At 42.5% G+C, this 27,315-nt stretch overlaps 1 protein-coding gene across 1 annotated transcript in view; it reads left to right on the plus strand.

Annotated features, from left to right (window-relative positions):
- The window catches only part of LOC118796498 (protein tyrosine phosphatase type IVA 3), a 50,089-nt gene that overhangs the window by 4,955 nt on the left and 17,819 nt on the right, over positions 1-27,315 (plus strand). The window contains exon 2 of the mRNA XM_036555413.1: positions 18,770-18,819. The gene's annotated coding sequence lies outside the window, so the exon portion shown is untranslated. The remainder of the gene's footprint in view (positions 1-18,769; positions 18,820-27,315) is intronic.

The following is a 27,315-nucleotide window of genomic DNA, read 5'->3' on the forward strand; positions in this document are numbered from 1 at the left end:
GAGATGGTAGGACAGGGTCCCTCTTTCAGTGTCCCTCTACCCAAAATTTAATTTCTCATGGTTTCAGTTTACATATCTTCTGGTGTCTGGTGCTCCTCGACCCTGACTTATTGACTCATTGTCTGCTTAAATTTCCATCTTGTCTGATGACACCCATTTTTACTTCACTTTATACTTTATTCTTTAAGGAGCGGAAGACTTTCGTATTTATATTTATTTGGCCAAGCAGCAAACCTCTCATTGTTTGATGTGCTGAGGAATTGGCCGCTGTGGGTGTTTACTGCTGTTGTATGGCATTCATATCGATCACAATCCTCAATCATGTGCCGTTTAGTAGCCTGTCACATGGTGTAAGAGCCCTCCATTCTCAAGTGATTCAAAAATAGAGGCCTATCCCTACGTTGAATATGACTTCCACTTTCTACATCTCTAAAAGACTCTTTTGTGTTTCAGAACGTAGTCCACAGTGGTGTAGTTAGATGTATGTTGAAGTGGCACCAGCTTCTTGGAGGCATCCTCTTCAGTAAGGTCACCCAAGTGTTACCAGTTTATGGAGCCAGCGGAACCTCTTCCCTTCGATGTTTGGCCAGCCCAATGTGTGTGATGCCATGGTGAGGATGTTGACAATTAGCCCTGCCCCCCTTCCCCCATTTCTCAGCAGTCTTCTGCAGGTCCCTTACCCAGACACACCCATTTCAGGCTCTCCCAGCCCCAGGGGTAGAGTGTTTGCAAAGAGGGCCCTTCTGGGAGCAATTAGCACTGTGCTCTGGATGCTGTACGCAATGCTTTGCATCAGCCAAAATTGTGGTTCTGTGCGGTCCAAGCTTTTTTTATTTTTAAGGTTGTGTTTGTATTAGTATGGCTGCCTTTTGCAGCAGGATCAGACTCTGCCAGCAAATGGCTATCTTGTGACATGCAGGCAAATCACAATTAAAGGAAACTGTTAACAGAGTCAAACAGACTCTCTTTTAGATATTTTTAGAGTTTCTAAAAGGAAACCATTACACATGCTAAGATCCAAGGCAGAACTGAATTTAATTTGCTGTTTTAAGGTGTTATAGCTGAAGTAACTGAATCAATTACAGAATCATTTAAATAAGGTGTGATTTAAATACTTTATTTAAATATTGTGTGATTTTGCAGTTCTTTGGTATCTGGGCATTTACACATTTGCCAGGCTAAACAGTTGGTTCACTGTACATGACAGCATCAGTAATTTTGTCCGATGATTATAAAAAATGCTGTAGTGTAGTCAGATTCATTCCAAAATTATTACCAAATTTCCATAACACAGTGCATGCATTATAAAAGCCTCTATACCCAAACCCAACAACCCCTAACGAGCATTCAGAACTCATTATGATTCTGTTAGTGTGAAACATGCCAAGTCATCTGAAACAGTTTGTGTTTTTGGTCATTTCTTTTGAAAAAATCTTGTACCAATCTCATAACAAGACAAGGTGCTTGTCTTGAGTGCAGGCTGGGTCTTATGGTCTGGGTTCAAAAGTAGCTATCTGCAGATTGTGACTGGGAGCCCACGTTCGTGGAATAAATTAGCTTTACTCTGCTAGGGATAGGGGTGGGTATGTTGCCAGGATTTCCTTGTCTCACCATTCTCCCTGCCATTTGTCAAATGCTTGTGAGTTGTTTGGATGACATCACTGAAGTCATGACTATCCTGAAATTGGTGCCTGCTTCTTTGTAGTGCACTGTGGGACGTGGAGTGCAAAAATTAAGTTTTGGCAGTGTGCAAGTGAATCAGAGGATTACATTTTGCAGTGGTGAGATGAGCCTAAAGTACAATTGTCATATCCAAAACGGGGTTGCACGAAGGGGGAACAGATAAGCAAAATACAAAAGTATGATCCCATAACATCAAGCAAGGTGCGACGAGCTAGCAAGATTTATCACATTCTCTCTGTAAAGCAAAAGTTTTTCGTGATGAAAATATATCCATACAACAAAATTGTGCTATGCATTGAACATTGTATATTTGCAAACATTTTCCACGTGGGAGACTTCGTCTGAATTGCTAGATGCACATCATGCTGTCATAGATCTGTGGTAAGTGGAAGCCATGCATTGCTCTTCATTAGCCTCCATTTTGTTGTCTTAACTCTGGCTTGAAAACACACTCAGGCTTCTCTCTCTTTTATAGCGAGCACATTTGTGCAGAAACAATGTTTAATTACACTACCCCTTCTTTCTTTTACTTGCACAGTTATGCATATAGCTGTAGAATATCATTATTTTCAGACCATGATATGGCTGGAATAGTGGTGACCAGGCTTGTTAGTCTCCCTCCATCAGAAATTCTCTGTCAGATTCTCGCAGATTAATAACTGGGCGCTCAGGAGTGGTCGTCTCTCCGAGCGTTCACCTTTGTGAAAATCGAGGGCATTTTTTCAGAGCTGATGAGAATTCTGCAGAATCTCCCTAAAGAGGACTAGAAGCCCTAAATAAATACTTCCACATGACCTCCTTTTCTGCGCCAGACTGCATGGTTCCCCAGCAGATAGTGACATTCGTAAGATTCCTCACAGTCCTCTATGTGGTTGGGGGGTTTGGCCGCGATGCCTGTGCAGTTTTTGATATTCCTGCTTGTTTCTGTGTTTCATGCTGTGGCAGAGGCACCCGAAAGAAAAGTGTGGCTTAGCCACGGTTCCAGAGAGCTTATCAGAAAACATCAAGCCCCTGTGCTGAGAAAACCAAAAATCTTACTGGGTGCTTTATGGAAGTCTCTCAGTATTAAAAAAGGAATGGGGAATATTAGATGAGAACTTGCATCAAAAATAGCTGTGATACAATAAATCAAACAATGTCCTTTAATTATGATGTTTTCATTGTTAGCATTATTGACAGATAATCATAAGAAAATTCCACACATTTTTTTTAATTCCTGCATAGCCCGGTTTCATTGTAAGAAGTCTGAGTAAGGAGTAGTGTTGGTAAAATTCTGATTACCTTGTAATGTCTGTGAAACAGCTTCTAAAGAAGAAGTGGAATTCCCACATGCCATATTTATACAGACCACCTCATGGCTTTAGCTACATTTTATTGTGGGTGATGATTAAGTTAAGATTGGGTCACCGTGGTAATTTCTTTGTACAGTCTGACCTTCATCAGAACATTTTCTTCTTTTGAAGCTGGTTTTATGGTTCTAGTCTGTGACTTAAAGGAGAGCACCCACATAACAAACTCTTCTAACTGTGAAGTTTTTCTTCTGCGCTACTGGCATTTTTAGAGATAGAAGATCACAGGAATATGGTTTCTGAGGGAAATGACAGTGTCATGTATGTATTTTAATGCTACAGCCGTACATAGAGTGCACAACATTGCTACGTTTGGCATTGAGATGGGTTTTGCCACCAAAATGATCAACAAACAGCGCAGCCATTATCATTGGATACACTAATACAATCACACCATGGTGGGAGGGCCCCACCTACCTTTTCTAATACCTTTCCTGGTATTTTCTAGATTCATTGATCCACAGCCTTGAACTAATGGAAAATGTCAACATTTCTCAAGGCAGTCATTCACAGTGTTAATGCACATGCTGAGAGTTTTAATCAAAACCTAAGAGTGGTAAGTCCTCGGTCCAGCTTGCTATCAATTTGAAATTCAGTTACATGGATCCATTTATTTTAACTGGTAAAATGCTGATTTACATAGGTTGCATTTCTTTACAATGTTATCCAATTATACAGCTGGATATTTTCCGAGGCAATTGTGGGCTAAGTACCTTGCCCAAGGGTTTAGCATCAGTGCTCTAGCAGGGATTGAACCGGCAACCTTTTTTCGGTTACAAGTCCTGTTCCTTAACCACTACACTACACTGCCGCCCCTGTCTTGGGGTCATGGTCAAAAAAAATTATTTGAATAAGATCCAGTCTTTCCAAGTTGTCCCAAGAAAAGTGTGGCAGCCAGGCACCCCAGTGTCAGAAGACCAGGCTGCAAGAGGGTCAAAGCGCCCTTGCGCAAGGACAAGATTTCAGCAAATAAGCAGTGTAATTTGGTTTGGATTTCCTTCCCGTGCATGTGATCTTTATCTGTGTCCCTCGAAAAAGCATGAATAAACAATGTCCTGCCACTGACTTTCAAGAGAGCCACTCTTGCAGCAGTTGACCTATAAATGCTTTAGGTCAAATGATCAGTGCCGATAAAGGGTAATTAGCCACACAAGTGTAAGCTACCATGATGTGTAGCGGTAGAGCTGCAGTGTCATGAGAGGTTGCAACCTCTCACCACCTCTCTCTAATTGGTGGATGTGTCTCCTGGATGTTTCTCTGCTTTCCTGGAACTCCCATCACCTGACAAACAAATATTAAATGAAATGTCCCTGTCCCAGCATGTTTTTCACTGGCTGTTGTACTTCATTGCTGATTTTCACTTTTCCTGTCATATATAAATCCTTGAAGTAACATATAGTCCTGTAATGATGCTTGTTTGTAAATGGGCTTGAATGTATTGCTCCACTACCTCTAAATCATCAGTAACACTGAAAAAATGCTCTACTGGCTATGTGAAATACTAACTTCTGACTGTGAAAAAGCTGGGCTTACTGAATTGAGCCTTACCATAATATAACACATTTTATTTAACGCTCAAAATGGCTGCTGCAACGCACACAAAACATATTTGGAGGTGGAACCGGGAGGATTTATTGTTCCCCACCGTTTTTTTCTCAAAGTTTCATTGTTTATTTTAATCATTACTTTTTTCAGCAAACCAGATTGGAAACTTTGGTCCCGAGAGATCAGAATGATGTAAAATGCTAATAAATTTGATCATGTTGCATGTGCAAACCTACACCTGCAGCAGTGTGGTGTAGTAGTCAGTGGCAACCCAGAGGTTGTCAGTTTTTCCCCACGCAACCCAAATTACTGCAATAAATATCAAGCTGTATAAATGGATGAAACTTCTAAGCTATGGAAGTGACTCTGCATGACAGCGTCTGCTAACCAACTGTAATGTGATGCATCCGCCTCTCTGAGCAACATCCACTAGCACTTACAGCAGTCATCTCCTCACTTGCATGGTAATGGTAATCTCGGTTTCACTTGACGTTGTGCGGACCCACATGTGCTGCGAGTGACTGTGTATCAGGTGCACAGATACACCATTTGGAGGCCAAGGTCAGGTTCCAGTCACGCATGCAGCACCGGTGCAGAACATATGTAACAAAAGCATGAGGTGGAGCATGCGGTGGAGCTTGCGTTGGTCACCGCATCTCTGCAGTAGAAGGAAACATCAGGGAGCACGAGCCATGCGCTCCTCCTCCAGGCTATGGGAAGGCTTCTGCAATAAGAAAAGGCCCATAATGAATAGTGTGCTTATTTTTAGATCTCTTGCCTGTAATTTTTACTATATATCCTCAAGTCCTAGCCTGCCTCTATTCCTCTCCGATGCTGTGGAGGGATTGTGTATATGCAGGGATGCAGGGAACATCAGAAGTGTTGTATGGGTTCTAAAGGAGAGATACTTCATTCCATAATACGCCAGAAGTAATTTCTGTCATCTGTGGACTGATGTGTAAGTAAATGGCCTTTGTTTGGAATGCCTTGAAGATCATGATTACTAGCTAAAGATATAAAATGGTGTGGGTCCCCCCCCCCACAATTTAATTGCATTTTAGTATGTATTTTAGTGTGTTTGGTCTGCATTTGGGAGTTGCAGTAATTAGTGGGATTATGTGCAGTTTGTTGGAACCTCAGCACCAGTCACTGGATTGTTTAGGGAGTTTGTGCAACTTTTGCTTGCTTTGCTGGGTACAAAGCAAAACATTTCATTCGGAATTAGCATGCATCCATTGAAAATTTACATCAGGGCTATTCAATTAGTTTGGAATGGGGATAGAGTATGAAAATGATCCCAAATGAGAGACCAGGGAAATATGGCTGAGTCATCACAGTAACGGTTACAAGATACTCTTGTACTGTAGCAAGACACATATGGGAAATGCATGGATCTGTAACAACAACATTTGAATGCATATTGCACTGTAGTTTGTAAAAGCATAGAAAACGACACATGAGTGCATAGTATGGCATTGTATCAAGACACATAAATCATTTGTATATTCAAAGGAGGTAGAACAAATAAGGTTAATAATTGCCATGACAGGGTACATGGTCTGTTTTAACTCGCCACTAAGTTTGGCACACAACAGGCTTTGGTGGTTAAGGCAATGTACCAATCTCAGCTGTGGAGCCACAGCAGCCAACCTAGCAGACAGGCCCTGTGTCTGTTACCCGCTTATCAGTACATTCCAAATCCAACTTGTTCTCCTCAAAGAATGACACAATTATATTAAAAATTGTCTACCTGGCCGTGTGTCCCTCCAAATGAATTAGTCCAAGTAGATCTTCTCGAAAGCATTCATGGTCAAAGAATCTAACATGGAGGGACAACTGTGCTACATCACAGCTATCGGTTGATTCATCCATGGCGAGGGACATCACCTCCGCCTTTCACAGTCTGTCCAAAAGAGTCTTGAAGACATCTTACACAAGGACTTCCACTTTCCTTATGGCTGACGTGTCTGATAATGGAATTTTTTTTAATTGAATCAATCACACTGTTTCAGGTTTTCTCATCAGTAAGCACCTTCTCGATTGATGCCAGCATGCACTCCTTTACAGCCTTCGTGCCCATAAACAGCCTTTTCTTTATGGCTAATATCTATGCCACTTGTGGCAATGAAGATGTAGCTCTCTCTTGCTCTGTAAAAGCCTGAAACATAGCACTGTGACTTTGCTCATAACAGGAGGTTAGCCCCTGAATCTTATGCCCGGTGGGAATGTCATGTAAAAGTTACCATGGTTTGTCTTGAAATGCCTCCAAAAGTTATATTTTTTTGTCACCAACACACACTTATTGCATAGTAAACACACAGGCCCCGTACTGATATAAAAACATACTTCTCTGTCCATTGGCTATTATATTGCCTGTTTTCTGTGTCAACTTTTTGCTTTTTTAAAGTAGAAAGTAACATTTTGGCATGAAACTAGCTAGCAAAAGGTGCCAAGAGAGCGTTGTGCGGGCGACAGAGGTCAGAATGTTTTGAATGTTTAGAGGTGAGACATTAGACGAGAGCAGAACATGGAAACTTGTGTCAGCCAGGGATGACTTGTTTACATTGATTGGGGTGGGACAAACAGGAATAATACTGATGCAGGACCATATAGAAATTATGAACCAGAATTATTTTATTTTACCTCATAGGCAAAAGATCGCAGTAGGAGTGCAAATTAATTATTTACAGTACCATGCTCCTGTATATCCTGCAACAATCACAAGAAATCTGCAAACAAAACCTGCAACATAAGACAAGGCTAATACAAAAGATTTTTTTGACATTTTATACCATGAAATATAAAAACATAGCATAACAGGAAGGTTACACAATAGGGGACAGGTGGATTCTGAAAAGGTGGGTTTTCAGGCTCCTGCGGAAGATGGCAAGTGATTCTGCAGTTCTGATTGGGTGAGGAAGGTCATTCCACCACTGCGGAACAAGGGCAGAAAAAAGACGAGGCCGAGTGGAACGGCTGCCAGGTTCCCGAAGTGAGGGGAGCGCCAGCTGCCCAGAGGAGGTTGAGTGGAGAGATCTGGTTGGAGTGTATGGAGTGATCAGAGACTGAAGGTAGGACGGGGCAGAGCCTCTTGTGGCCTGGTAAGCCAGCACCAGTGTCTTAAACTGGATGCGGGCTGCTACCGGAAGCCAGTGAAGGGCAGTGAGTAGTGGAGTGACATGAGAGTGTTTTGGGAGGTTGAATATGAGGCGCGCAGCAGCATTCTGAACCAGCTGAAGTGACCTGACAGCGCAGTCTGGTAAGCCAGCCAGTAAGGCGCTGCACTAGTCAAGGCGGGAGATGACTAGTGCTGGAGCTGGGCTGCTTCTTGGGTCAGGAAAGGGCGGATCGTCCTGATGTTGTAGAGGGAGAATCTGCAGGACCGGGTGACCGCCACGATGTGGCTTGAGAAGTTTAGCTGGTCGTCCAGGGTCACGCCCAGGTTTTTGGCTGACCTGGAGGGGGTCACCACAGAACCCTCAATGGTGATCAGAGCATCGATTGTTGGGGAGCTCTTAGCTAGAAAAAAGAGAAGCTCAGTCTTCTCTAGACTGAGCTTAAGATGGTTAGTGGACATCCAGGAAGCAATGTCGTTTAGGCAGGCTGCAATGCGTGGCTGGACCTGAGAGTCAGAGGGGGGAAAGAGAAGAACAACTGTGTGTGATCTGCGTAGCAGTGGTAGGAAAGACTGTGGGCAGAGATAATCTGTCCAAGTGATTAAGCGTAAAGGGAGAAAAGGAGTGGGCCAAGTACGGAACCTTGTGGGACCCCGGTCTGGAAAGGGCGGGGACAGGAGACTGATTCCCTCCAAGAGACCTGATAGGAAAAGTCAGACAGGTAGGATTTAAATCATGTGAGCGCAGATCCTGAGAAGCCCATCCCAGCAAGAGACGAGAGAAGAATCTGCTGATTCACGGTGTCAAACACTGTGGAGAGGTCAAGTAATATGAGGACAGAGCTGAGTGACTTCGCTCTGACCAAGTGAAGCTCTTCTGTGACTGCGAGGAGGGCAGTCTCAGTGGAGTGGCCGGCTTTGAATCCTGTCTGGTTCAGGTCCAGGAGGTTATTCTCGAGGGGACAGGGAGAAAGTTGGTTATAGACTGCTTGTTCGAGGGGTTTGGAGAGAAATGGTAGAAGAGATACTAGATGGTAGCTTCTGACATCAGATGGATTTAAAGTGGGTTTCTTTAGCAGTGGCATGACCCATGCCCTCTTCAGAGCAGAGGGAACTACACCGGTAGACAGGCTATTGATTAAGGAAGAAAGAAAGGGAAGAATGTGCTCAGAGATGGACTGAAAGAGAGGCGAAGGGATAGGATCAAGAAGACGGCTAGTGGAACGGTGGGATTTTATTAGTTGTAGAACATCAGAGTCAGTTAGGGGGAGAAGGAGGAGAAGGTAGTGGGAGTGACAGCGGGTGCGGAAATGACAGGACACGACAGAAAAGAGCCGCAGTTGTCTTTTACCTTCTTCCGGAGAAGGAGAAAAAGTTATCAGCAGAAAGGGATGAGGGAGGAAGAGGAGGAGGGGAGAGGAGGGAGGAGAATGTAGAGAAGAGTCTGCGAGGGTTAGAGGAGGCAGAGTGCATCCTGGAGTGGAAGAAGGCAGACGTAGCGGAGGATAGGGTAGATGAGAAGGAAATGTGAAGAGAGTGGAAATGGAAATGGGATAGGTCATCTACTTAAAGGGACAAATTACTTTGCGGGCCAGACCCTGCCCCAGGCTTCTATTTGAATAGGCCGGCTATAAGTGTTTACTCTTACAAGATGTTATGTTGTATTGTTTAATTCCACTTACCCACTGTAATAAATAGTCTTGGTGTTATCTGTGAGCAGCAGTCTCTGTCCTGTGGCCCCAGAAGGCTCAGTCTCGTATAAGGCAGTCACATGGAGCCGCCTGCGAGGTGACTGAGAGCTCACAGCAGAACTTCGAACACAAATGTGGCACAACCAGCAGGCCTGACAGTGAGCTCCCAGATTCCCCTGCCTCCCCCTCTGACTGGCAGCCTGTAATTTCGAGCTCTGCTTAAATGCCTGCAAGATTGCTTTTGAAAATTTCCTGGAAATGCATCCCAGTGGATATAATTCACTGCTGCACAGCCCCAAGAAAGAATATTTTTGGACTTTACTTCTCTGAAACTGTCATCTAACCTTCAGCAGGCTGTCTGGCCGGGGAGAGAGGCATCGTTTGTGACAAGAAATACAGGCAAATCACAATCAAAAGCTGTATGCATCTGCATTCTACCATTAAGAAACAATATCTAATTAAACCGGTACAGATATATGACAATCTGATTGGTTTCACCTTTGCTCACTCAAAATAATGACAAATGAAATTTTAAGAGAAAAATTAATTTGACTTAATCTAAGACCATGTAGCAATCTGAGCAATCAGAGAGGCTCACACTAACAAGACTTGAGAGAATTTAAAAAGGGAAAACCATCATGACAATATTAACAAATGATTTATATCCAAGAACCCATATAAGTAAACTCAACATCTGTCCAGTTCTTCAAAAAGATCTACCAAATGTGACACAATACAGATTTTCTGAGCTGCTTCCTCAGCACCATCAGTTTTGGAAAACTTCTACAGAGAAAATTACAATAGAAAAGGGATTACCTTTCCGAGAAGTAACATGAATCATGCCATTTTCTGGGTAAAATGAAATCCCCTATCCCACATAGATTCACTTTCACAAATACCAAACATGTCAGTTAGTCCTTTCTCCATTGCTACAAAACATGTGATAAAATATAGTCAGTGAACTACTGTCCTTTCTCATTTAAGGAACCTTTAATTTCCTTCATATGCACAATGGTATGGAAACAGTATAACTAGCAGATAGACAACAGAACTGTAGAGATAAGTATTATCTCACAGATTAACACAGGTACCTCCAAAATGAATTCATGCAAACCAGACCGACTTTGGGAAATATTTACTCCTCCAAAAACACAAGAAAATCGCTAAACCTTTTGAATCGAAACAAGCACACACAATCTTAACCTGCAATCCTTTCACCACACACAATGGGGTCACATATATCAGAAATATAATCCATTTGGCTTTGGACCAAACCTCTCAAAATGGGTATTGATCCTATATAACACTACACATACCTCAACATCAGCCTACAGATATGCTGCTAAAACTTCTCAGCTCCAACAAGGAACAAAGTAAGGATGTAGCCCCACCCAATAAGTCTAGCAACAGAACACCTGTATATGCAGAATTCGCCAAAAATGGCCAAGGTCTTCTAAGGTTTTCTGAAGGAACAAAAAGGTTCGCTGTTCATATATGATGCAGTTAATGAATTAATAAATGAGTACTAAATCTGCCACCTTTTGCTGCTGTTAGGAGCATTGCAGATTAGTCATTTTTTCACAAGTTCAAAATCCAAAGACTGGAAATAGACACAGATACTCAATTATGGCAAGATATTCCGCTCCTGTCTTGCCCCCGCCATCTTTCAAGGATAGAGACCAAAACTCGTCATGAATGTTCAGAATGAGTGAGCAAATCACAAGACTTAAGCTTAAACAGTGGCAGAGACAGACCTTTCATTGTGATGTGCACTCAGACGACTATCTGGTCCATGTATAAAGAATCTGAGGTACAGTAGATCTACACAGAGGGCACAAGAATCAAAATGTAAAGCTTAAACTACAGCCAGACCTGTACTAAACTAATAAGAGATTCCAATTCACACAAAATTGTATTTATGTACAAAATATTCCATCAATAAAACCAACAGCCATCAAACTGCTGGTTTGGGAAAACCTTACATTCACAATACTACAAAACCGCTGGAACAACTGGAAATCACTGTGTGATTTAACACCGAAGGATCATGTTAATAAGTACATACCATTTGTAGATAGGGTTAGAAGACAGCTTTGTACAAAGAATTCCAATCACGGCACATTTAAATGAGTAATTATGACAGTGATTCCAACACTTTTCTGTCGAATAGTTAATGCAAATTTAAATATATATTGACAGATACACAGTTACACTTTTTTAAATATCGTAAATAGATAAATAAACAACTAGTTTTATCCCCAAAAATAGGCAGCTGACCTTGAAATTCTTCCTTAAGTCATCTTAACTAGGCAAATATTTATCAGATATGATAATCATTTAGATTAACAACCAACAATCTTATACAATATGACCAGCTTCTTACAGAGCTGATGAGCTTTACAAGATCCTTCACACATTGGTCCTAAATGCACCAACGAGAACAATATACTGTTTCAGAATGTTAAAATTCTAGAAGGTCACAGCAAAGTAAATATTAACCTAGATGAACAGTACCATTGTTAAACCCTGAAAACCCCAAAAACATTAGACTGTCTCACATGCAGGGGAATCTCTTTCTCACAACTTATATCACAACAAACAAAAGACATATTGAGATACTAGATGGACTTTAATTCCTCATTACATTACTTCATTTAGCAGACACACTTACCCAGATCGACTTCCGAATAAGTGCATCACTATGCTAAGAGTAGTTATCACAAAATATTACAAGAGGACAGTAAGATACAAAGTTAAGTGCTAATTAAGTGCTAGGCTAGTGTACAGTAGTTTTTTGTTTTTTTTTTTTTTTTTTACTGAAAATAGCAATCGGTAAGCTAGATAGACATAGATAGGGAGGACAGTAGGCAAGGGTGTAGGTTTGATTTGGAAAGTGGTGGGGACATAAATTTGGCAGGGAGTCTGGAGTCCTACCCCAGAAAATTTAGGAATTTTTCATTGCATTTCCTGAAATTCTACATAGTATATTATGACTATATAGTACTTTCTTGAACACAATAAAAGGTGAGAAATTATCAGTACAATCACAGCATTTTAACTTTTAAACAATGAAATTCATAATATAATTGGTGTTGATACAAACATGCACATCACTTAGCTTTGATAAATTTTGTGTCATGGCCATTTCATAATTTTTTCTACCAGATGGAAAAGCAACAGCACAATAAATGAAGGTTTACTCTATACAGTAGCTTTAAATCAACACATACTGTATTTCTTTGACTACCTTAGCTTGTAGGATTTTATCATGTCCTGTATGCATTGGGGGGCTGATCCGTTAAGTCCCTTAAAGGTTAGTAACAAGGTCTTGAACTTGATCCTTGCTGCAACCGGTATCAGAACCTGCTGTCGCACAATGCACTAATGAGGTAATCCCAGAGGTGAAAATGGATGAAATATATCAGGGGTCAGACAGACAGATGCTATCTGTAGGTCATTGTCATGGTTATTTCTTAGTGCCAGTATTAACACAACAGAGTTACATAATAAGAGCCATCAGCAGTGTCCAAAAAATTAACAAATAAACTAAATTAACAAATAAACAGTCATCTTTTGAGAGGTGGATTCCCACATAATTTTCAGTAATGTAATACTGTCAATCTTCCTTAAAGTGAAATAAGGCAAAATGATGTCTGCACAGATCAGTGGGACTAAAGTGACTTGGCAAGCTTCATACCATTCCTAGTGTTTTTTTCTGTTTTTTAATGGGTCTTGTTCATTGCTGCAGGCTGTTCATTTTAAGATGTATTTTGAAGATGGTTGAAGCCAAATTGCTAATCATTGCTGAGGACCCTGCTTTGAATTTCCCATAACTTTAAAGGCTAAGGCTAATTGTGGGTGGGCGAGCGGCATGGACCTTGTGCGACCTTGAAGGATGTGCTTATATGATGGGTTGAGATAGAGTCTGAATCTGGCTGAGAGGCAACCTCCAACCTCACGTTTATTCCGTACTCATTTCACTGATCGCCGCCAAAAATTGAAAATGCCAACATAAGAGAATCCCAGTGTGACAGTGATTGGATAAGGTTTTTTGCTCCAAATCAGGCTTCAATGTTCAAGTTGCTTCAATGATATTAATACTTCAGAACCCGATGTGTTGTTTAGGGACTCAGTATAGTTGTTTTTGTCGTCTCGAAAGTAGAACTCGGGTGTAATCAGTTTTTGTTCTTCGGTTAGTTTGACTGCAGTATGAAGGCTGAAAGAGTTTATCAGAGGATGATCCAGTCTCAATTCATACCTTAGGCCCTATATGTCTCTCTCTCACCACAAAATAGTTTATTCATAGCCTCACATTCATTCTGAGATGTACTGAAGGCTTTAGATCCTGACATAATGGGTGTGCAGCCCCACAGGCTGGTGCCTCTGACCATCCTATTACTAATGAAGAGTGCAACTTGTAAGTAGGATTTTGCCTAATTTGTGTATTTCTTTTTATACTTGTATTTGTGTCGATGCTTTGATGAAAGACCCATTGCTCTCCCTAATCCTCTGCCCAATCTATAGATGATTAGGTAAAAAATGAAGAACCCAGCCATCTGTCATATAACCTTTACTGGAAACTCCATAAAATCTAGAAGTATAAAACCAGATATGAAGTTTGAAAGTTAAGGTACCCTGCTTCCTCTCTGACTTAATGATGCTCACAGTATGGCAAACACATCAGCCCAAAACTCACCTGTGCATTAATTAAGTAGCTTCAGCAGGACATTCACGGTGGGGGAACACTCTTAGAATGTTATTAGGATCAGAGAGGTGCTTTTAATTATATTTGGTGCATGGAAAGTGCCAGTATTTTTCAGATGGTTTTTACATTTCATACATCATTACCACCTTTTCCATGGAGCTGGTTGGGGTTTCCATGATAATTCAACCTCACAAACATAATGCCTTTGTTGAGACAGTTTGTCTTTTGTGTGTATGAAAAATGATTGAAGCTCAAAGGGGTACTTCAGATTTGTAACCATTTATGGACCATAGTTTTGTCCAGTACTGCACAGAAGAATGAGGTTTTCGGAGCCTCAACTCTGTGTTTATTCGTTTGTGGGAGAATTACCTATGAGGAAAAATGTACAATAAATAAATCATTAAAAACAATCTGAGGTTGGAAGTTTGGAATGGTGGATGGTGAGAAAAATCATTCTTCATATATTTTCTTATTTTTTAGTATTCCTATTTATTATTCCCACTCTCATACCTCAAATAGAGGTTGGTATTCCAACACCAAAACTTGTCCTTGTGATGTCCTCATGTGTCATCTGGATGGAAACTTTACAGCAGGTGTGGGGAGCCTTTTTCTTTTCAAGGGCCATTTCAATTTTTATAACATCCTTCAAGGGCCATACTAAATTATTGAACACATATATCACAATAACCTCTCTAATGCGATGGCTGGAACTGCTTCTCTTTGGCGAGGCATCTGATGTCAGATGGTCGTGATGATGATGCTACTTGCAGCTGGTTTTCCAGGTTGGGCCAGTCATTCTTGAGCGGAATCGAGTCTTTGCAAGAGTCAGTTTTGAAAAGAACTGCTCACAGCAGTAGGTTGTCCCAAACAGAAATGCAAACTTGTTGTACCTAGCTTTGAGCTTGTCGTTGCTCTGCAGCTCAATGATTTTGTGGTGTAGGTTGTCAGGCACATCAGCTGGTTCCACATTAAACGGCGTATCAAATATGTTCTGTTTACTTTTCATGTCGTGAAACCTCTCGCCAAATGCCTGAAGGAGTTTTGCACACTCACCAGCATATTCGGATGTCATAGCAGGCTTGTGTTCTTGCAGAGTAGGAAAATGCACAGTGTTATCTTTTTCCAGTTGCACTTGCCACAGCTTTAATTTCGCTTCAAATGATTTCACGTTTGAAAGCAGATAGCGGAGAAGCTGGTTGGGACCTTGGAGCTTGACGTTCAGCTCTGAGAGGTACTTGGTAATGTCCACCATGAAGGCCAAATCACACAGCCACTTGCTATCACTGAGTTCCACGACAGGTTTTCCCTTCATCTCCATGAATTGTTTTACTTCTTCCCTCAGTTTGTAAAACGGTGTGAGCATATCTGCGTGACTCAGCCATCGCACCTCACAATGGTAAACCAGATCTCCATACTCCGACTCAAGCTCACTCACTAGCTCCTTGAACTGGCAGCTGTTTAGCCCTCTGCTTTTGATGAAATTTATGGTGGAAACGATAGAAACATTGTTGAGTCTTAGGGAATGTGCACATGTATGATACAGTGGCATACAACTAAATCACTTGGATTGAAACTGAGACAACTCATTTCTTTTTTGACCAATGCAGTTAATCCCTTTTCCGGGCCAGCCATGGCTGGGACTCCATCTGTGGCAAGGCCACTTAACTTTTCAAAAAACTTGCTCAAAATAATCCTCACCTTTGGTACTGCCATGCATGACTTTCAAAGACAGCAATTCCTCCCTCGTATCAAACTCAGCAGTAATCCCACACAAAAATGGCTAGTTGGGTGGTATTTGTTATGTCTTGTTTCATCGCAGGCCAGAGAGAAAAACTGGAAATTTCTTGCAGTTGCCTTGCAGTGTTTTTTTCAATATCTTGTGCCATATCAGTAATCCGCTCTGTGATGGTTCTTCGAGACAAACTGACACTTTGGAACAATTTTACTTTGTCCGGTGCTAGCAGCTCCGCAGCGGCAACAAGGCACTCTTTCACGGATTCTCCTTCTGAATGAGGTTTCAGCTTCTTAGCTATTAGCTCGCTCACCACAAAACTTGCCTGCATAACATTGTCTTTGTCAGAATGCGGTCTTGTGAAAGCTGCTTGTTGGGCACCCAAACTCTGCCGAAGAGTGTTAACTTCATCCAAGCGCATTTGTCCTTGCAACTCATCCAGTTTAGCATGTTTCGAGCTGTAATGAAGCTCAAGATTGGCCTTTTTCATCACTGCGAACGCGTCCCCACAAACTAGGCACACTGGCTTGCCTTTTAACAACTTCAACAAAAAAATAATCGTTTGTCCATTTCTCTTGGAAAGTGCACATCTACTTTTCTTGACAGTCACTATCATGCGTGTCAGTGATGACACCTAACCGCCAGAGATCTTAAAATCTTTGTAACCGCTATGTGCGTGTTGTGTTCACCCTGACCGTGACCCGGACAGGCATACAGTCGGAAGGGACCATCCAGACACCTGACTCTACTATTTTATGTTTTTTTCTTTTATCGGAGGAAAAAAGTAATTTTATTAGTATTTCTGTGTTGCTTTTTTGTATTTATGAATTGCCTTGTGGGCCGGATCAAACTGTCTTGCGGGCCGCATACGGCCCGGAGGTTAGAAGCCCCCCACCCCTGCTTTACAGCATTCTTTTTTTGGGGGCTGAAAGTTTGTCTCAGTTTCAGAGATTACAGTGAATGTTTCGTGGGTCTCTAATGCCTTAATACCTGTCAAGCTCCATAGTGCACCCGATGCTAAATCAGTGTAGTCTGTGAACAGCTTGCTCCTGGGGGGGGGGTGCATGTTTGCTGTTGTGTTATTGTAGTTGATTGGGAACCACTGCGTCAGTGGCCCTGTTTGATCAGGCAGAGGGTCGCAGTGTTCCCCACCTCTATATTATGACCATGGGCCCGGGGTGGGGTGGGGGTCCCGCAGGGTCGCGGTCTCTAATCAGCTGCGCAGGAAATGGCACCGAGGGCTGGGTTTCCCCCTCCGGCTGCGTGGCGTATGGGCCGCAGTCCGAGCCGCAGGTAACGCGCGAGCGGTGTCAGCAAGGAGCAGGCCCTGACGTCAGCGGCCGCTGCGGGGGCACGGGGGCAGCTTCCTCCCCAGAGAGCCGGCCACTCCCCTCTTATTGGGAAAATGTGAGCGAGGGGGGTCTGGTGGAGTCCTGCGCTCGGCACCGATCGAGGCCAAAAGCGGGTGGAGGAGGAAGGGAGTGGGGCGACCACTTACAGAGCGCCAGCAGAGGCAGCGGAACCCTTCCGAAACCGCCCCGGGCCGGAAATGGAGACAAACAGAAACAACACACGCACGCATGCCCGCATGCGCACACACACACACACACACGCTTACAGAACAGATTTCCCCAAGCAGTTGCTGGTTTCAGAGCTTCAAACTACTGGCCCAGGAGGTCTCCTCATTTTGGCATTGTCCACTGTTTCCCTTCAAGCTGTTTGCTTTTTTCATGTTGCCTTTTTCCTCCAGAGTAAAGCTTTCTTTTGTCAAAGTTTAAAACCATTAGATTTTATAGGTGATTTTGTAACTTGCATCTTGAGTAGTGTTTATAATAAAATTGTGCTAATTAATCCATTCGAGGAATGAGAACCGTGATTGGTTGCCCTATGCAGCTCTGACGCAGATCGGGGATTTAATGAAACAATGTTTTTTTTTTTCTGTTTTGTTTTGTCGTTCCTTTTTTTAACATGCGGTGTAATTTGCGCTGCATGTGGGTGTTTTCAGGCGTCTTGTCAGACCTGCTCAGTGAACTGTACCTGTCAGAAGAGCTAAAAGAGACAGTTTACATGGACAGTGTCGGGCCCATTACCCTGTGGTAGTCCCCGCTGACCCGGGTTCAGTGCAGAAACAGTGCAGTTGGTCCGAGTAAAACTCAGCACTAAATCTCCTCTCTTTAAAAGACCCTTCCCAGACTATCGCAGATTGCTCCAGATCCTGGCACGTTGCCCAAAACCCGATAAAAAAGTTTGAAAAATAACTAGTGAAGCTTTCAGATTTGTATGGAAGCCAAACGAATGGCCCTGTTTGGCCTCCCAGAGGATCTGGCCTCCCCTGTTCTTTCAGGCTGGCATTTTGGGTCACTAATTGAACACAGACATCATAGCACTTGTGAGCTCAATGCTGCACACAACACTCTCTCTCTCTCTCTCACACACACACACATACACACTCACACACATACACACATTCACACACATACACACACACACGCACGCACACACATACACATACGCGCGCATAAACACACACACGCACGCACACACACACACACACAGAAGCAGGAAGCAAATCGTTTTATAAAGCAGTGCTTTATCTGAACGATTGAGGAGAGCCCTGTCTCATTTGGACTGGCTAGCATCCGACGGTGAGGTCTGGTCTTAATTACAGACAAGCGCAGGAGTATGTGTGTGTGAATGTGTGTGAGTGTGTATGCACGCAAATGTGAGAGATGGAGATTCTGTCTCTTGTGTTGAAAGTGGTTGAGGTTTCCTTTTTTTCCTTTTTTTCTCTTCTTGCTCTGAAAGATTTTAGGTCAAGCTGCGGGTCTTGAGCAGGAAAGCCTTTGACGTTAGCGCGCCAGTGTGAGAGCTCCCAGCTGCATATTCGCGGATTTCCCAAAAATAAAAACAGGATTTTGCTTATTTTTCCCCTTCTTCCTTTCATTGCAGAATTGGTGAGGGGCACATGGTTATGGTCGTCTCCATGGGTTGTCCACAGGGTAAGCTTAAATCTTTTGCCATTTTATAACTCTGGCTGTTGTTGACGTACATGCATTCTTTGATAAATGACCATAATAATAGAAATGGTTTTACTTGGAATCGTTGACGAAAAATCTAAGCAGTAATGTCAGACAGTTGTGTACACAAACTTAATAGATTAACTATGTTGTAACAGTGTGCCGTACATCTCCATTTTTCATTGGGCGTATTGAAAAACGCATTTCATTGCATTATTATTTAGACATTCGTAGTGCAGTGCAGACATTTGAATGCGTCTTTTGGACACAAATCATGTTTGCCTAATTTACATTTGGAGGATTGTGTAGCTTAATATTAATATATATATTATATATATATATATATCCCATTATGTGCCCATTTTCGTTTATGCTATTGTTATTTGTGCTGTCAGTTGCTGAGTCCTTACAGAAGAATCTCATATCATTCCATTCATAGCAAGGGAATGTACTTGCAATTGTATGTCTGTAACTTGATTTTATGGATATGAACCGATTTGAGTTGATCTCAATGTATTTATGAATATGTGTTTGTATACTAATGTGTACATAAATGTTGACATTCAAATTTAAGGTCATATTTCAGTTTAATGTTTGGACCACCAACAGCAGCACAGTAGTAAATATTAATATTACTACTCTCATGCAAGTAATACTTTTCCATATATTCACATATAGCAGTAATGCTAGTTTTAAACCATTCAATATAAGTAATACAAAATAATACATGACCATTCAATTCACTAAGAACACATGTGTGACTAAACTATCACTTAAAAAATGAAATGGGTTGTTCTGTTTCAAATTAGTCCCCTCATTAGTATCTCATGGTATTGGTTGCATTTTCATGAATGACACTTTGCCATCTGCCCTATCCACCAGTGGGTCAAATCTCTAATAGTAGCTAAAAGATCTCACAGTAAAGTGATGTTGTGCAGCAACAATAATCTGTAGAACATTCTACCAAAAAGAAAATTATGTATTTTTCAAATATGGATGTTCATGTTTTTGAAAGTTGCTGCTATAAAGAGCTTTACATTGTCACTGAGGTTGTGTCTGTGTCAGGTGCTGATCTGATGGTTGAGGTTTAAAGGATACCTTTGCAAAAAATAGTTAATCATTTTGAAGTGCAAAGGATTTGTATGGCAACTTTCACTCGAACCTGACAGGGTCCAGCCGGAATGACCCTCTTTTTACACAAATGAACCAAGTGTGTTTCCCCAACCATTTTCTCCAATGACGTCAGAAGTTTCAAGAGAAGCTTCCGTAGGGGATTATGTTGCATCAACTCTCCGTCAATTACATAAATATATTTGACCCCACATTCTTCTCTCTCACGCATATTAGCTTGTGCATGGAATATAAGCCAACATGGACAAACAACTATTTTAAAGGAGACAGGAGACCCTCAGGGGCGGTTCCGGGGCACTTGGCATCATCCGTGACCCGTCATCCTTGGGGTCGGGGGAGCAGGCTTACAGAGACGCGCTGGACGAAGGGGGCCCGGCCTCAGGAGATCCCCAGGCCGAGCGGAGACACAATGAGGGGAAACGCTTCCTGTGGGGGTTCCCGCCAAGTCCTGACGCTCTTTGACTTATGAGTGTGGTGGGAATATTGCCACAGCACAAAAAAAGAGAGAGAGAGAGAGAGAAATAATAATGAACTCAGAGCAATGTCAGGAAAACAAACAAATCTTTCTGGGGTTTTTTCCTTTTTTTGAGGAGGTTTTTTAGTGCCAGTTAAGCCTGCAGCTTTGCTCTCTGAGGAGAGGCAACCGCTGTTGCGGGATGTCAGCTAAGGCCGGTAGGGGTCACAAGAGGTCACGCCAGATGCTTCACCTGTTTACACCTTCTTCATTTTCTCATCTCTTTCATAATCAAGTGGTTTTACTCATTACTCGTTAAAAGTTCAGATTTAGTTCAGTGAACTATGGCACCAAGAGAATTTGCCTTGGCATATTGCATGCACATTTGAAATTCTCTACATTAATTCTGCATCTGAATACTTCCTGCTTTATTTTTAGATGTTGCTGCTGAGAAAGCTTAAGCAGGGTTTGTATCAGTGGATGATGGTGGTCCAGAAGCACAAGTTTTGGGATTTGTCAGTCAGTGGTCTAGGATGAATTTTTCTGTGTGTTGTTTTCTTGAGAAAAAAACTATTTTTCTTGCATGTGATTGTTTTTCTCTCTTTTTTTATTTTGAAGATTCAGTGTCCTTCATGCATCAAGGAGAGACCAGAATATATCATCCTGAATTCAAACCTCTCAAGCATTTGAAAATTTTTGGTTGATTTAGATGATCCTCTGATAAATAAGTCAACAATTAGTATTAGATCTCTTTTCTTAAATGGGTGTGGGAGATCCAAAACACAATGATACAGTTATGAATCTATTGTCACTTCTACCTAATGGTGCAGCAAAGGCCTGGTTACCTTTTCCTCTCCCTCGGATGTTTTGATTTAGAGAGAGGTGAAATCCAAGCAAGCACCCTCGCCCCCAGAAAACGGCATTTATGGACCAGCCTGTTGCAGCTGCTGTGTCCAGAAATCGTATACTGGTGTACTGATTTGGAATGCCCCCTGGAGCCCTGATGGGGGGAAGAGGGGCAAGTGTGCACGGATGCCAGCGTGTATGGCTATCACAGGAGCGCGAGAATGCCGCACATGTTTGGCCCAACATTGAATCCCGGAGACCAGCGCAGTTGACAGGGGGTTCATTGCCATTGCCTATTATAGGGTTGTCTTGGTCAGGTGTGTGTTCAGAGTGGAAGGCCTCAGTAAGCGGGCCCAACAGGTAATGTCTCTTGCGTTTTATTGACGCCACCATAATGAACATGCGTAAGGAACGGCTCACGTCACGAAGAAGGAAACCGATCATTACAGGTCCCCCGTGGGCTGAAACGCGGTGTACCGGGAAGGCTGGTTCCTGCAAACAGGCGTCAGCTGCTGCAAGAGGACCAGTGCAGGCTTGCAGACATGCCCAGGCCGCACCTGACCCCCGGCCTGAATGTGCGTCAGCATGCGTTCATTGCGGCCAGCTCCGAGGCATTCCTGCAGGTGTTTGAGTGACAGAGAGCAGGTGGACTCGACACAGGATCTCTGAACTTGAGTTTAGCTGGAAGGGGAGGCGTGGGACCCACTCCAAAGTGTTCAAAGCATGCTCAAGAGTGGGGGATTCCTCGCTGACGGGTGTGATGACTTTGGTTATCTTATGGGCTGGATGGACCACCTCACTCTTGTGTTTTGGCTGTGGAGAGAAGTGCACAGGGCTCTGCTGTGGGTGTCCAATTTTGTGGTTAGGACCACAGGACGCCGGTCTCACTTTGCGTCTTAATCCCGCGGTAAACTCTGGACACTACCTCACCCTCATCTGTTTGCCTAACGCCATACCTCGTGTGTGGGGCTGTAATGGTTTCGGGTTCGGGCACACCCGTGTGGGTGATTTTGGGATTGAGGGGGGATCCTTTGTCCAGGGTTCATTGGCTTTTATTCCACAATTTTAGAGTGACTTTCCTCTAAATGGATAGTTACCATGCCTCTGGAACCCTCAAAGTAACGGCACTGTGGTAAAACTGCATGACACTACCATGTGCTGTCCTGTGGTGGAATTCGGGGAACTGGAAGAAAGAGAAATGGTTTGTCTAATTTAATAGCCTGCTGCCTCAAAGGCCTAGCATTTTGACTCTTTCCATACGTGTCTGAGAATATAAAATGCAGCCCAGCATCTGGTGGTACAATATGGGAGTCGTATGGTACATTAAGGCAGAAAACGTATTTATATTTATTTTTCTTCTCTCTCTTTTCCTTCTTCTTGCATTTGAATTTCTGTCAGTAACTCCGCAAACAGTTTTTTTAGCTTCACTTACACCCTCAGCTAGTTATGGAATTGCATTGCTCATGCTTTTTGTGTCAATACCTAAAATATTTTTTGGGATATTTATGATTTTACACAAAAGAAATTTCCCATTGACTAATGGGGATAGAACATTCACAATCTGAATCTAATACATGCAACTGTCACAATGCGCCTGCTACAGCAGCCACAGATCCAGACCATCTCTCCAGCAAATTTTGTAGCTAGTAGCTACTACCATGCTACATTTCAAGACAACTTAGTTTTTCATAAAATTTCCTTTCTAGTTTGTATTATATGTTTAAAATATAAAGTCCAGCCCGATGTCCAGTGGTGCACTATAGGAATAATCGTGTGGCAAGCACAAGTCTGTGGGACAACAGTTTAATTCTTTCATTTCATTTTATTGTTTTTACTGGCAGTTTACTGGCAGTCAGTGATGACTAGCCTGTTTTCCCTCTAAATCCAAGTTAGTCATTTGTCTGCAGTTACCACACCTGATGGCCCTCTACCTGAAGTGTATAAGAAGGTGCTTTGCTTCTCAGCCTCACCCAGTTAAAATGCTATGTATAGGTTTATGGTCCCAGTGATAGGGTAACCACAATGTCATGTTGAAGGTGTAATTTGTGGCTTTTTGTGTGGAGTGTAATGTGGGTAATTATAAGAAAGCAGGTGAAGTCACCATTTGGGAGACTCACTGCTGTAAATGAACAGCTACTGAAAATGGTCACACCTTCTAGGTGTTGCTGTCAAGATAATTGTTAGTGCAGGTAGTCAGCAGGATTTCAGACTTTGACTAACAGACACAGGCTGATAGGCTCACCAATTACCAGCTTGTGTCATTGAGAGACTGCAAATTAAACTGAAATGCTACCTCTGTTTGCCTGCACTCTGGAGTAGTTGTTGGAGAACTTGGAATAGGTTGAACACAGCTGATGAAACAGGGATCTACCCTCAAGGGCTTGATGGCTGATGGTGCTGCTGTATAAATGGATAATAGATTAGATGTTAGCAACGTGAGACACCATCCAAAAGGGGGAGATAAAGTAGATTAATGATGTAATTTAATCATAACAAACATTTATGGCCGATAACTCTCAGACTTCAAAAGCTTCTGCATGTGTCAGGAGGAGATGAGGGTGGCCAAGCAGCCAGTGAGGTCACTTCCTGTTTGCCAGCGCAGGGCCCTTCCTGCTGCTGTGCCGGGTCTCTGTTCTCAGAGGTGACCCAGCAAGAGGGTGGTGATCCATTGTGTGGTGTAGGAGGAGGGGGCTGGACTCATCCGGCGGGGCGTGACCTTGCCTGTCCAAGGTCAGGGGTGAAGTATTGGGGCCTATCATGGATTTTAACTGGAGTACACATGACGTCTCGGGGTCATCAAAACTGCATTTAATCCCAGTGGTCAAAGTTTAAAAGCAGCCACGATTTTTCCTAAGATAATCTTGGAAACCTCACATATCATTAACAGTACTGTGAGTTGGATGCCTTTTGCAGTCACACTACACTAGCACACTAGCAAGCAGAACCTGGGGTTACGCAGAAAGGTCAGTGGCATTTTGATACCTGACCTTTCAGGGTGTTCGAATGGAAACATTGACCATAAGATTGAGAAACATGACCCCATTTCCCTCTGTCCCTGGCCCATTGCCCTCCAGTACTGTCAGTGCTTTGAGCCTCCCTGCTCTTTAAAAGTGCCTTGGGTGTGCCTGCATGATGCACACGTATAATAACTGATTTAGCAGGCACAGAGCCCTTAGAAGTCAGAGTCCTGCAATGACAGAGCAGTATGCTGTGGAGTACTTCCTTGAGATTTTAATTGAGGTTTTAAGAGTGTGGTTTATTAAATCACATGTCTGTGCAGCATATTGGTGAAACTCAAAAGAAATGAAAGAGGGTAATGCAGGCCAGCTGCAGTCTGCTGCAAAAATGCAGCATTCGCGATTTCCTCACAAACCTCTACAGGGCAGTCCCGCAAGGCCCATTTTCCACAATTTCTTTGGTTCAGTGCCAATTTGGAACAAATCCCTGGATCATTTACACTTCTAGTGATGTCAGCTTGCATTCTTTCCTTTCATTTGTTTGTTTATTCCACCACTATATTGTGTAATTTGTGTATATTAACTGCAATAAGGCTGAGAGTGATTTGCATGCTCCAGAGTTAGTATGTGTTTAAAGGCTGATATGAAAATGATTTTATGAGTTTCTATACATTGATCTTTAAACTCCCATGTCTGCTGGGTTATGGGATAAGCATTTACTCTTTAAAGGTGGCCATTAATGAAGTACAGCTGGAAGCAGTGGCGCACCATGGATGCCATAGAGTAGGCGTCCTTGTACTTCTTAACTGGTCAGGCTTCCTGACAGTTGCACCTGTGCTGTTTTGGCATAAATTGGATTCCAGTTTAAAACTGATTAGTACCATATAAAACATTTTTATATCATTTTTATTTATTGTTTGTCCTATTTTCCTATTTAAACCTACAAAACATTTTATTCAAACACCGCACTCTGTTCACACTGGAGATTGCTCATCTGACCAATACCATTCAAAATCTGTGCAACTTTTTTACTAAATCAGTTTTCGTCCACTGAACTGTTTAGTTGTAGTGCAATTTGCATGAAAAAGTTAAGCTTTCATTAGATAATCATTACAGCTGTCATATGAACAGCTAGCAGACTGAAATAACACTACTGAAATTAGATGCGATAGCATTCCGCTATTTGGAGATGCACTTGGCCAAGGTCCAGAAGGGGCTCTGAAGGTTTGAACCCTTCAGGTCAGCCCTCAACCTCCTCTTTGTTTTAAGGGCTTGGATAAATGCAGGTTATTTATAAAGGGAGAACCCAACATCCAATGTAAGTATGGAGGTTTTTGGTCGCGGTGGCCTCCTGCCTGTGTGGCAGGGACATGTGGCTGGCTATGTGGAAGTTGTGCCGGATGTGTGCTCAATCCTTTGCAGACTGCTGAAGTAGCCTATGCTGAGGCAGGAAGTAAAGGGTTAAATTACAGCAGCCGGTCATTCAAGACAGGAAGCACAATCAGAAGGAAGTGGGGATGACAGGAAAAATACACCAAAATATGCATGGGTCTCATGTGGGAGAAGGAAATATGTTATCCGTATGTGTGTGTGTGCGTGTGTGCATGTGTGTGAGAGAGAGAGAGAGAGAAATTGAAGCCTGGGTCAAGTCAAGTGTTAGCCACTGATTTCATCCCCAGTGATTTCTGACAGATCGTCAACCTGCAGTTATTTTGTGTCTGTGTCTGTGTGTGTGTGTGTGTGTGTGTGTGTGTGTCTGTGTGTATGTATGTGTCTGTGTGTGTATGTATGCGCAGTGTATAGGATAATTGCTCAGCCATGTATCGCAGGCAAAAATCTCTGCTTGGATGTTCAGTGGATCCATTATCCTTCATTTCTGCTGGGAGCGTGCTCCAGGTGGCGTTTGAGTTTATAGCTGTTGAATGGGCTCTGTTTAATTGGTTAAATATCGTTATTTTGGTAAATGTTTTTTTTCCTGTTTAAACAGTGTTACTTTCAAATTGGAGGGTGGTTGATTCACAGGAGTGAGTTCAAATAAATGATTCATCACAAGGAACAGCCGACAGGCATCAACTGCAGACCAGGCCTCTGTTGAAAATACAAGTGAATAGTAGGGATCATTCATCACATACCGATTCTAGTATTTTATTGCATAGGCCTACTACTGTCATTTACATATTGATTAATTTCCTTGTTTAGCAGATGCCTTTATCATGGGTGAGCCCCACAGCATTTGTGCAACTCATCTTCCTACAATGGCACACTAATGCCCTGTTGCTGTAAAAGTGTGTTTAACATATGTATTGCTTTGTTGAAATAAATTTAAGATGTTTAAGGAAAAAAAAAATGCCGTACCGTAAATTATTCAGTACATTCTCAGTGTGTTTTGGAAATCTCTGGTAAAATATTGTGGACTAGTCTCTTGCAGTGGTTTGGTGGAGTGGTATAAATAGCAGGATGTGGGGATGGGGACACAGCACAGATATCCTGTGAGACTCTGTGCAGTGCGCTGGCTGTTTGGAACACAGTGAGATGAATACTCCAGACTGTTTTACCATTTGCACTCAACTCTGCTCGGTCTGGGAGGACGTTCCCTTTCAAGCTGGCAAAGAGGGCCTCCCAAATTAAACACAGAAGTTAAAGCAGAAGCTGGTTGGAAGTAGGTTGTGCAAAATTAGAGGGACAGCATTGCAGCGGAATTAATTATCATATTACTCCACAACAGGAAAACGCCTAAATATTGTACATTTTTATAGAACATATACTTAATAGAAATATTGTACAGTTTTATAGAACTTTTTATACATTTTACTAGGACTCTCCTGAGCTGTCCCTGAGACATAGGAAATGTTGTCAGACCTCACAGAGTGGGGGAGGTGAGTAGGACCATTTCCTTTATAAACATTCTGCATAATCTACAGGAAATGAAGCAGGGGGCCATCAATATGAAAGTGCCTTCTGCTGGTGGTCTTTTCATCCTGACATTTCTATATTTGCACTCCAGTGCGGCGGCAGCTTCAGAGCTGTCAAAACCTCATAGCGCAGGCGCAACAGCCTGGCTCCTGTTTCCTCTACATGGCAAAATCAGTG

This window comes from Megalops cyprinoides, chromosome 21 (assembly GCF_013368585.1).
Source record: "Megalops cyprinoides isolate fMegCyp1 chromosome 21, fMegCyp1.pri, whole genome shotgun sequence".
In the NCBI taxonomy this organism is placed as follows: Eukaryota; Metazoa; Chordata; class Actinopteri; order Elopiformes; family Megalopidae; genus Megalops; species Megalops cyprinoides.